The sequence below is a fragment of the Alosa sapidissima genome, chromosome 24 (genome assembly GCF_018492685.1).
Source record: "Alosa sapidissima isolate fAloSap1 chromosome 24, fAloSap1.pri, whole genome shotgun sequence".
Classification (NCBI taxonomy): Eukaryota; Metazoa; Chordata; class Actinopteri; order Clupeiformes; family Clupeidae; genus Alosa; species Alosa sapidissima.
The window spans coordinates 21,675,574-21,688,680 of NC_055980.1; the positions used below are offsets into that span (position 1 = coordinate 21,675,574).

The 13,107-nt window shown below is 40.3% G+C and overlaps 1 long non-coding RNA gene across 1 annotated transcript; it reads left to right on the forward strand.

Annotated features, from left to right (window-relative positions):
• The first annotated feature begins 8,835 nt into the window (after nt 1-8,835).
• Nucleotides 8,836-9,763, forward strand: LOC121700493. Its single transcript, XR_006027244.1, has 2 exons — nt 8,836-9,142; nt 9,514-9,763. It is a non-coding gene; the product is annotated as an uncharacterized LOC121700493 (long non-coding RNA).
• Nucleotides 9,764-13,107: the final 3,344 nt, after the last annotated feature.

The window sequence follows — 13,107 nt, forward strand, 5'->3', positions numbered from 1 at the left end:
CCAAAACATGATTAGGGACCGTTCGTTATTTATAAACGGGGTCACCGGAGGAAAATAGGGGAGGGTCATGTCTTTTTATTCTTTGTTAAGGGGAGGGTCACCTAACTTTTTTTTGTCTAGGAGGGAGGGTCACCCATCTTTTGTATTAATGAAAACAGCAAAAAATCAAAGTGGCTTGTTTGATTGTTGATTTCTGTCGCCATATAACGTTCTCTTTCGTTCCATAGCTTTGTCAACATTGAACAATGAAAATAAGGGAGATTTCCCGGGTTTTTCACGCAAAATACGGAAAATGTCAACATTCGTCCCCATTAACGTTGGAAGGGTTGGAGCCACAAAGTAGCCTACTTTATTCACGCCTAACAGCCTATATCCATTTGGTCAACTTTATCCAGCCCTAAAAAGCTAAATTTAACTTTGGTTTATATGTAGTTTACCGTGTAGCCTAACTTTAAACAGTGTGCATGCTTAACATACTTGTGCTTCATTCATCCAGACATCCAGCTCCTAACGTTTTGACAAGCATTTCTAATACCAATTGACCTCGTTCCTGTCCATCTCTAGCTTTGCTGTCTCCATCCTTTCTGTTTTTGTTGTTTGCAAAAAAATATATAGTAGGCCTATTTATTGGTAACCAGCAACAAGTGCAATCTGTTAATCGCTGTCATTCTCTCTCCTGCCAACACAAATGTGTTACGTTCCAAGCAGTGCGTAATTCTGCTTCATAAAGTTGAACAAATACATTTGGTCATATAAATAGCCAGTTTATGGTCTACAGTGTAGTTGGTAAGTTATGGTAGGCCAACTTGGAGTGAATATACGATTCTTTGTCTAGCTGAGTAGCCTGGCAGGTGCGCACGTAGGCATAGCCTACGGCCGAACACTGCAAGCGCTAATGAATCGTGTTCTCATGACAACCACGTCGTTAACTTAAATAGGCCTAGGTTAACATCACACTGAGTTCGCATTCAAGCAAGCAAAACGATGATTTGAATACATCTGTTTCACTGGAAGGGCAAGGGTAACAACAGGACAACACAGAGACAGGCCAGAATGCAGGACTAATGTTATGAGAGTAGCCTATTACAGTAATATGGGATATTCTACGGGAAAATATTAAAACGGCAAGACAGCGGGGAAACGTTAAAATTATAAACCCGGAAAAAGTTGGCATGTTACGTATTTTTCGGTCCCTGTGATTATTTGTGAAATTGTGCAAACGGCCTTTTCAAGTCATTTGAGAAGGAAGGAGTGTAAGCTCCCAAATTGACGCTCGTCTGAGAAATTGAGTTTTGGATAATGTTCAGCTTCGGCAGCTTTACAATGACTGAGGAAGCCTAGAGACGAGTCCATAGCAACAAGTGCATGTATTGAATTTGTTATTACCCAGTGTGCTTTGTTGAATGGTCTCAATGCTTTATTGTTTTATTTCATGTGAATACTTACTAGAGAAGTAACTTTTCTCGTTAGGCTAATGCAGTTGCAGGAAGTGTGCATTTAGTTTCCATGCTTATTGTGTTTCCACAACAATGTTAGTGAGTAAATCTACTGAAATGGCCACCATCTTGGTGAAGTGTGATGTGTAAGATCAGAAAGCAGAGGTTGGTTTAAGGGCGGTAGCATAAGTTGATGTGTTTTCATAGCGCGTAAGAGCGTAGGCGGAAGACATCGACAATTAGACAGGGAGGGTCATGTCATTTTTGAAAATGCTGTTTGAGGGTCGTTGGAAATTACATAGCAGACAGGGGAGGGTCATGGGTCCGTGTAACGCTTTGCAGTGCTTTGTTCTATTTGTTCCATCCATCTGGTCCAAATAAAAAATGTGTTCGATAATCCAATTTTCAATTTGTTTTAACTGGTCAGCAAATAGATAATTGCTGCTATTTTCTAAATGTGTCATTAGTCACGCAAGATAAAGAAAACAGAAACTGGATTGGAAACAAAAGTAAAATTCAGTTAATATTGGATTTTGGCCCCTTTTTTTACTGTTTTTGTTGGGCTGAACCACGCGTAGGGGTGGGTGACCTGATAGATATTGGCGCGCGATGTTGGTGATCACATTTTATCAGCGGATGTAGAGCATAGACTGTAAAAAATAGATGTAGAGATGGAGGGCTATCAAACACAGTTCCGCTTGCATCAAGGTGCCAAGCGATTGATAATGTCAGCTCGAGATCAGAACTTCAGATGCAGAGGGAGACATTGCTGCGTCCTGACACTTATGAGTAGGCCTACGTGAGCCCCAGTAGCCTACAGGCCAATGTAGGCTATTTGCTGTTGAAATTAATAAATGGATAAACGGATAAATTAGGCTCACCGTTGTGTCTTCGTTTAGCCTAATGAAACCTAGTCTAGCGTAAAGCGTTAAATAAGCAAAAATACCATGTCAAACAGTGCTCGGGGTAGCCTGTATAGTCCGGTATAGCCAAGACTGACGTCGATGGCAAAGCATTCTGCTTTGGGGAATTATTTGCTATGGCCATGGTATTCAAATATAGGCTACTGTAGATATGTTCAACATAGGCTTATGTTTAACGTGCCTTCTCCCAAAAAGTTTGTCATTCATCTCTAAAGTAATGAGTCAAAATCACAAACAACTTCAGGCGGCGCTCCCTTCCACCATCTAGCCTGGCCCAGCTAGATGCTGTTCTCCCCCCGGCCTGGCCCAGCTAGATGGTGTTCTCCCCCCGGTGTTCGTGGTTCAGTCCAACCACAAGGGCAAAAAAGGAAAATTAGAAAATTGACGCATCATTTCAATTTTTAACTTCTGAACAGAAAACCGTAACTGTGCTCAATTGAAAATCAAAATAAGCAACAATAACCCATTTACTGTGCCGTCCTAAAGAATGGATAACGGATTTTTAAGCCTATTTTTATATTTTTTCATGTGAATTCTGCAAATAGAACATAGCACTGCAAAGCGTTACACGGACCGTCATGCTACTTTTGATCGAAGCACTCAAATTCCCTTCGGTGATCCTGTTTATAAATAACGAACGGTCCCTTAGCTAATAGATTTCACATGTGAAATTTATTTTATACAACCCCACCTCCATCTTGCCTGTTCATAATTCTGAGAAATTCTTGAATTGTGTGCATGTGTGCATGTACATGTTTATGTTATGTGTGTGTGTGTGCGTGCTTGTGTGTGTGCCTGCGTATGTGCCTGTGAATGCAAGCGTACATATGTCTACTGTGTGAGTTTGTGTCATACCTATGATTACTGTGAATGTATGTGTGTTTGTGTGTGTATCAGTTTGTGCACATGTGTGCACATGAAATGGGTTAACATGACCCCTGGAGGCAAACATACGGAAAAAAATGGTCATCCTAGTCCCTACAGTTCTCAAGATATTCACAGAGAACTGTGTCTGCCCTACCCTCCTTTCGGGGGGTCCAGTCCAGCGGGGGGGCTACAGATCAAAACGAAAAACGACGGTTCCATGCTATCCATGTGGGGCTACATGCCCACCAAGTTTTGTGTACCTCGGTCTTTCAGTGTCCCGGGAATCCTTGTTGGTGTACGTCACTAAATGTACACATACATTATTTTATTGTAAGGCCACCCATGAACGAAAGTACACAAAACTTGGCATGCATTCGGAGGGTGTCATAATGATGCTACACTTTTAATTTCGTGCAGTTTTGACCTTGTCAGCCAGAGATATTGTGATGAAAACACCTCATTTTTTGCTTTTTAATTTTTAACTAGGTGGCGCTATACATGAAATAAGTGGTAATGGGATGGGTTGACATGCCCCCTTAAGACCAACATACATAAAAAAGGTGGACCTCCTAGGCCCTACGGTTCTCGAGATATTCACAGAAAACTGTCTCCGGCCACCTACAGGCCAGTTGGTGTATAGTAACATAAATTAATTTATTGTGTGGCCCCCCATGAACGGAATTCCACAAAACTTGGCGTGCATACAGAGGGTGTCATAATGATCCTACATTTCCAATTTCGTGCAGTTTTGATTATGTTAGGTCACAGATACCTGCGATTACAACACCTCATTTTTACTTTTTTGTGTTTAACTAGGTGGCGCTATACAAGAAATGAGTGGTTATGGAATGGGTTGACATGGCCCCTTGAGATCAACATACAAAAAAAAATGGTCCTCCTAAACCCTACGGTTCTCGAGATATTCACAGAAAACTGTGTCTGCCCTACCCTCCTTTCGGGGGGGTCCAGTCCAGCGCGGGGGGGGCTACAGATCAAAACGAAAAACGATGGTTCCATGCTATCCATGTGGGGTTACATGCCCACCAAGTTTTGTGTACCCCGGTCTTTCAGTGTCCCGGGAATCCTTGACGGAAATTTGGGCATGCGAAAAAGAAAAAAAAAAAAAAATCTGACTAAACCTATATGACCGCCGCTTTACTGGTATAAAATTATACCACCTACTACATTATCTTATCTTATAAGAAATAAAATTAGTAGCTAGTGAGATTGGATGATGAAGCAGAAATTGTGTGAAAGGGTGGGTTTAGGAGGACAAGAGTGTGTGTAGTCTTAACTTGAGGTAAAACAAGAGTAAAAATATGGGTGTTTAACTTAGATTTAAAACTGGCAATAGTGAGCCTGGACCTGACCTGGGGGAGGTTGTTCTAAGGGAAAGACAGAGAACGCTCTGTCACCTTTTGTCTTAAGGCGTGTGTGAGGAATGGAGAAGAGGTGTTGAGATGATGACATGAGCGGCCTAGATGCGTATAATGTCAGCAGATCAGTAATATATGATGCACACACCTATGTAGGGCTTTAAAAACTAAAAATAAGTTTTAAAATAAATTCTGAATTTAACGGGTAGCCAATGAAAATGAGCAAGGGTGGGGATCAGGGTAGGAATTTCACGGCGTAGCCCCTTGCGTTGCCCGTGAAGCCCCTTTGAAAATCATAGGTTTACAGGCCACGGTGGCCTTGGTGCCCCCTTCTTTCAATATTCTGCTTTGTCCTACTAATAGCGATTTTTATTTAGCCTGTGGCCTGTCACAATAATCTTAGCATTCACAGCGCAAATTAATTTAGTCTTTTACGCAGTGGAGAAAGTGACAGCGCAAGAAAGTGCGTCCAAATTCACCCATTCTCGGTTGAACTACTTGCAAAGTAGCCTATTCATCACACAGACATCACAAGTATCACATGAAAGAGCTTTTTCTCAGCTTTTAGGCCTAGTCCACACTAGAGTGTGGACAAATATTTAGAAATTATAGTCGGGTTCGGTTCGGGTTCGGAAACATGGGGGCGATATGCATTGGAAGCTTTACATTTAAAAGTCCTTATTATGTTGGGTATCCAACAGGTCTGCTTTACAGGATGCAAACGTTTGTTTTTTGAGAATAAAGTAAAATGTAAAAAATACCTAATAGCTTTCTTCCTGTGTGCAAGATTTGTTTATCGTGACAACGCATTTCATGCACTGCACAATGCAATGCACACGCGTTGTCACGACTACATAAACAAATGTTTATGCACATTTCGCACAAAAGCACAGTCTTGGTTGCATGACGTTAAAAAAAAATTGTTAGCCTATCAGGAGATTTTAAGATTATTTGCGTTGCATACTGTGGTAAAGACGTAGGCTATAAGGTCGTCTCGTTCAACTGGATGATGATTTCCTCGAGTTGCCCCAATTAACGTTGATGTTGCATATGGATCAGTGACAGAGGCACTGTAGTTTCAAAGACTGTTGCAGTTCATTTCAAGACTTTTCGTCAATGGTAAGACAAGAATTCTATTTCAATAGGCTATGCTTGCTTGGGCCTCTTGAATTTCCCCTGGGGATCAATAAAGTATCTATCTATCTATCTGTCTAATGTGCGCTGTGTGTGACCTGCGTGCGTGCACGCTCATCTGATTCTGTAGACAATTTGTTGTGTGTTCCGTTTAATGGGCTAACGTGAACGTTTAATCACTAGCATGGGAATAACTGAGGCATCATCTGCGTCAGGCTCGGGTTGGGTTCGGACATAAAAATGAAAATGCCTGTCGGGTTCGGGTCGGGTTCGGACGCAACTCTGTCGGACGCGGGCCGGGTTCGGACAGAAATTTGCGGCCCGAGCCGCACTCTAGTCCACACGTACCAAACCGATCTTTTTTTCCTCCGTCTTCCCTGGAACCGTATCAAGAATATTTGCGTCCAAACGGATCCATCTCAACAAGACTCAACACGTTACTTCATACCCCAAGCCTATAGGTTGCCTATACTTCATACCCCAAGCCTATAGGCTGCACTCTGTAACTAAAGTCAGTAAATCTACTCTTGGTGTGTTGTCCTGCTTTTGGGTCAATTCAAGTAGCAGCCCGTAACAGTCCGTGACAGTAGGATAGTCCGTGATTCACATTGGTTTTGGCTATCACCGCAATTAGGCTACTAAACGCAAGGCTTACCCAAGTTCTAGGCTATTCTGTCGCCACATATATGATATTGCTATAAAACTTTCGTTAGTAACAGTCAATACTTTTGCCTGCATCAAATCGCGCATTCGCATTCAGTGTGCTACCATCGGCTTAACGTGAGTACTAAGCGTCTTTGTATGCTTATATCTGATTTCACTCGACTGTGAATGCATGTATGTTGTAAGACATGTAAAATAAATGAATGACACTGGCACTATGCACAAATTAATGTAGCCTAAACTTACACCGCACTTTCCTAATAACTTAAGTTCTCTCGCGTCACTGACCGTAGCTAGAATGCATAAAAAAACACCGGGAAAAACAGTGTTCAGTCCACCAAGTCATAAGCTATCGGCGCTGCGCAGCACCAGTTGTGATATTTATCTTACGGAGTGTAATCGTAGGTAATGTCATGTATGAAAACTAGTATTGTTAGGCAATACTATAAGTGCAAGTCCAGGGCAGCTGAGGTGTGGCGATGACATCATCGATACTCAAGCAGGATGTGCGGTTTCGCTGTCTAAACGAATTCAAACGGGCTACGGTTTCTGATTTTTCCACTCTGGGATCAGGTTTCAAAAAAGTGCGGTTTCGGGCAGTGCGTTTACAGGATTCGTTTGGACGCTCGGCTAAGACGAAGCAAAACCTCTGTTTAACCTAAAAAGCGTCTCCGTGTGGACAGGCCCTTAAATGATGTTAGCTGATAATTGATGTGAGAAAAGTAAATAATATAATTCAATTTAGTCGTACATTTTACTGAAGGTTTTTGCGTCCATGATCTCCCTACCCATTCATCTCGGTGGAATGCTTTACGAACCCTTCTTTTAACACATGACAAACCACATATCAGAATAAACAGCAGACCTTACAGCAGTCCCCAGTACAGTTAGCCGTTCCAGAGTAATCCAGTTTTGAATTTGCAGTAAATTTCGACATGCATGGATGTCTCCAAATTTGGGCTTTAAGTTTTACAATGTGTTTAAATTGTTCCACATGATTTCATAACGGGCAAAATACAAAATAAATGTTACAAATATCGCCTAGATATTGGTAAATCAGAGGACAGCTGACTAAGAGTTTGTGAAAGTAGCCTTAATGATCACAAAATGCTAAGCATGCATCTAGGCTATTTGAGTTTCTTAAAGCTGAGCTGTGCTACATTTAAATTGTTCAATACATGATTTCATAGCAGGCCAAATATAAAATAAATTTTATATATAGCCTAGAGATCTGTTTTTATTAGATGATCAGATTTAGTTATATGTAATTTCATGTTTTTGTAATGTTTCATACAGTGATGCAGGTCTACTGCAGTGAATAGGCTAAATACAACTCTGATCATTTTTATAGCCTACTACTGTATAGTTAACTTTGGCCTTGGTGGTTCTAGATCACTTTGGGATAAAACTGGTTTCACCTTGGCAGCATTTCTCAGATGATTAAAAACTCCAACTCACAACACTGCTGACCAGTTGCAGGTTGGCTTTGCCCCAGGTTTTTTACAACCAGATCCAAGTGCTTTGCCTATTTCAGAAACAGCACTTGGTGCTCCAAAAACTATCACTTCTGTTTTGCTGTCGTTTAGTTGCAGAAAGTTTCTTGCCATTCAAGATTTAATTTCAGCCAAGCAGTCAAACAGTTTTTTGATAGTGCAGATGCTATTGGGTGAAATGGGGAGGTACAGTTGTGTGTGGAGGATAAATGCAAGTAGGCTAAATGCAGTTTACCCACCTCTGACATTTCAGAAACAGAGTGTTAAGCCCACCTCTTATTGGAATTTATACATAAAACAAACATGTGCACACTATACTGTATGTGTGTTTATAGAGTTATTATCTTTTTCCATTACCAGTAGCTTGGTTGTGGTTAGCCCTACCTGTTTTTTCAATGCCCATTTCTTAATTTTCTGAATGGCCATGGAAATTAATATTTTTTGTCAGGGAAAAGTCATGGAATTTTACCTTTGACTTAGAGTGGGAAACCTTGTAAATATACAGTACACTAACAGACCCTTTTTACCAGAGCCACTATTACCCATTACAGTGGAGAAAAGGTTTATTGTGAATGTGTAATATTCTTTGTTGATGTTAAAAGTGCATTAATGAATAGAAGCTAATTAAAAATACCTTTGAGCATAGAAAATATTATAGTCATGAATGTTGGTGTAATACACATTACAAACATACTGTACACATATTTCGTTCTCCTGATTCCTGGTGTCCTACTTACCCCAGTGGTGGACATGTGTGGTCACATCTTTATTGTCCCTCTCTATCATCAAAGTTGCTGATCCTCTATTTTTAAGTACATTGTGTACAATACAAAAGACTTGGGGTTTTCCCCTTGAAGTATTTCCTTGTCTACTGACAAGTATATATATGATGCCTTTCCAACACCCTCACTACTTGAACCTGAGACTTGACAAATACATCTTACTTTCTCAAGGTATGAAACTATTTAATGTTGGTTTGACTTTAAATGCTTAAACTTTATTAAAATGCACAAATGACAAGTGCTAACAAACATGCATTTTATTCTGTTGGTATGTATACTAATATCATGCTCCCTCACCACTGGAAGTTAGCTTTCTGACAGGTCTAAATCTAGAGACATGGCGGATCATGTGACTGCTGTTGCTGAGCAAGTCGCAGCAATGCTGCCTGAACTCAGAGGGAGCATTGTGGATCGCAAAGTCACCATTGAGCTGACCAACCATGCAGAAACAGCTCTGTCTCATCCTCAGTGAGTTCCTCATGACTTTATTATATTAGTTGTGCCTTAAGATGATGGCTGTACACATCTTGTTTAAGACAGAGATTAACCTTGTTTTGCTCTAAGAATTCATGTTTATAACTCGTAGTTCTGCTATATGTAGAATTTCTGTGAGCTGTCTTTTACTTTTTAAATAAGAGTAAATGAATCAGAAACAAAATTGAATGTGTTGATATGGCTCTGCGTGCCTTAGCTTACTGTCTGCTACCCAAACCAACACCATGTCCATTATCCCTTAATAAGCCATACAACAGCCAAAAGAGCGCTGAGCGATGCTTGTATTTCCTCATGTGGACTGACAGTAACCAACACATTTTTTGTTTTCTCTGCTTTTCTGTTAGGGTTCACATGTCGACAGGACAAGTCTTGGATCCTCCACCACCAACAATACCTGCAAAGGAAGATTCCGCTTTTTCCTGCAGCAGGCATGATTCACTCTTGCAATCACTCTATGGTGTCATCACCTATGATGTGTGTGCATGCAACCAAGAAGCATATCGTATTGCCATCATGTTCTGTGTCCCTTACAATAGGCTGTCATGTTCAAATGAATTTGGCATTGGTATTTTTACCCCTGACACAGTCTGTGATGGGAAACTGCTCAAACACATGTATTACTGTGATAAGAATGATTCTGAATGCACAAAGCAGAAAGCTAATGGCAGTGAGCTGGGTTTCAAGGGTATTAAGTACATTGTCAAGGGAACAATGTCACAGACAGCTAATGCCACAATGAAAGTAGAGATCCACCAAGGCTAACCTTTAAGACATGGCAAAGGGTAAACATCAGAGTCAGATGAAATCATTAAGATGAATATGACATTTCCAAAAATGATTTGTTGCTGATTTTTCTTTTTCTTTTTTTGGATTCAAGATTTTAACTCTGTGAGAACTATCAACTGTGCTGGGGTGTTTGCTTTGTGCTTTCAGAAATTGTTCATGACAGGGATTCAGAAAACCAGAGTTTGTAGACGATTGTAAGCCCTGTAATCCATATAATCAGGCACCTTCTGTATTTTACAATACAGACTGACCAGCTATTGTTTTCTTTGAATCACAGTTTCTTACATTGGTACAACTTAACCATAGCCTGGCTAGCGCCACCACTTCTCAATGAGACGTGGTCTGGGAACCAAACGTTCATTTTCTCGTATTTGAAAAAAATGCCCAGATCCGTTTATTGGGTGCCACGGATGTCTATCAAATGCTTCTGTGCATCATCGTCTTGCTTTCCCACCTGTTCTGTGATTGGTTCCCTATCTCAGGCGAAAATTTGCTCCATGGTCTCCAGGCTGCCTTAGCAGCGTGAATCAAATCGCGCGCAAGGCAGCATGGGAACACCCAGGCTAACTTAACCATTCAGAACAGCAGAATTGTTTAGAATTGTTGTTCAAGAGATAATGTCAAAAATTGATTTTCAGGTTAGGTTAGTATTGTATGTGTTGTGCTATTATGATTTTTAATTATCAACGCCTGTCATAATCAATTGCTGTTAATAAACTTTCTGTATCACTCCCTGATGTTTTGTGGCTTGCAGTCAAATAAACAGCAAATGCAAAAGCAGCTTTTTTTTTAATTAATTGTGTGTTGCAATGCATTTCATTGCAGACAAATGAAATGGATTACCATGCCCATCTTTACATTCATACATTTGTGAGTAAATATCTCTGCAAGCAGGAATGGGCAAAATTACATCAAAATGGATTTCAAAATAAAATATCAAATACCCTCATTTTAAGTATTTTTAAAATAAATTACAGTAGCCACACCATGTATCAAAATAAAATACTGTATTTGTGTATTTTTTGAAAATACTAAAAATATTCTTTAAAGGGGGCATTTAATCACTTTGCAAACTAAAACACTAAACCCCATACTCTGTACCAAATTCTCAGTTACCTGAACACATTTCTTCAATTGATCACCCTTTTGGCAAACCCTTAAACAGTTTTCACATATAAAACACAATTTGCAGATCTCATAGATTGCAAAAGTGGCAAAAGGTAAACACAAAGAAGGCAAAAATGCCATATGTTAAACCAGTGGTTCTCAAACGTTCAAGCCCCACCTGACCCCATCACCCCAGAAAAATGGTAAATGATGTTTTATTTCCTATGTTGGTCTGTTTATGACTCCTACTGTATGTTTGTGTGTGGCTATTTTGTTTTGAATCTTTCTTGTCAAAAAAGAAAGGCATTATTAAAGATGGACAAAAACAACTAATTTCCTCCTGTTCATTGCACCCCACCTGTCATGTCTTTCTTCCCCACTAGTAATAGACATGAAATAAATAAAATAAAAATAAATAAATAAAATGTCTCTATTCCCCACTTGTGAACTATGCCCCACACTTTGAGAACCACTGTGTTAAACACAACGACTCAAAATTGATCACACTTGTTTCAAATGATGTGACACAACCAAGCTAGTTCAGAGTGTAAACAGGTTGCTGAACAATGCAGGTTCATTACAACATTGGACAGAAACTATGAGTGAGGCATTCAGAGTACATTGTAGGCTGTAGACTGCAGTGTACTCATTACTGACTTTTCCAGTATACAGTCTTTCACAATTGCTTAAAAACACATTTTATGAAACCTTCAACCCTTTTTTCAATACTGTAAACACAAACCCCATTCTCAATACTTTATGTTTACTGGATTTATGTTTAATCCACTGAGTTATGAAATGTTTTTGCTTTGTTTTGTTTTTTAGATGAAAAATGCAGTGTGTGTGTCTAATGCCTGCTCAGTAGTGTTTTCATTTTAACTGCTTTGTGAGATGATCTGAAGACAGTGTTTGGTTTTGAGCACAGGTACAACTGTTTTGAGGCAATTATTTAGCAGTTTTGCAGAGGCTGTCAGAGGTTTTGTGAATGTAGTTTGAGATTTGGGGTTTGTGTTTACAGTTTTGAGAAAAGGGTGGAAGATTTCAAAAATGTGTTATAGCAATTGTGAAAAACTGTAATCAAATCCTTCATCACTACACTGACTGTTGAATTGAGTGTTTGAGAGCAACAGATTTTCCCTGCCTACGAGCACTTATAGGAGAGGTAAGTGCTCCTGGCGGATTAATTGCCACTAGGTGGCGCTACAATAAAGGTAATAACCCCTTCAGTTCCTGTAGGCAGTTGTGCCACATCGCCCCCTGTTGGTCTTGTTTGACCTGTGGAAGTAAGTGTGCAACCATTTCAGGCTGTGATCTCGATGCTGGTTGCCCTACGCTGCCTGAGACGGTGGAGGCCGGTCAGCCAGTGGGTCAGTCAGTGCCTACACACACACACACACACAAACACACACACACACACACACACACACACACACAGTGTCATACACACTCATATAGCTTACACAGTGGTGGACGAAGTACACAAGTCCTTTACTTGAGTGAAAGCAGAGATACACATGGAGGGCAGCCGTGGCCTACTGGTTAGTGCTTCGGACTTGTAACCGGAGGGTTGCCGGTTTGAACCCCTACCAGTTGGCACAGCTGAAGTGCCCTTGAGCAAGGCACCTAACCCCTCACTGCTCCCCGAGCACCGCTGTTGTTGCAGGCAGCTCACTGTGCCGGGATTAGTGTGTACTTCACCTCACTGTGTGTTCACTGTGTACTGAGTGTGATTCACGGATTGGGATAAATGCAGAGACCAAATTTCTCTCACGGGATCAAAAGAGTATATATACATACTTATACTTATACTGGTTAAATGTTACTGTAGTAAGTATAAGTCCTCCTTTTACATTTCCACTTGAGTGGAAGTACAAAAGTACTTGCCTTCAGTATCGAAAGTAAAAGTCCTGAAATATACAGCATTATGACTAATACAGTTGCATTTACTATTGTTGAAATGATTTGGCACAGACCAGTGGCGGACATTACTTGAGTGCATTTACTCAATTACTATACTTAAGTCACTTTTTTTGTATCTGTACTTT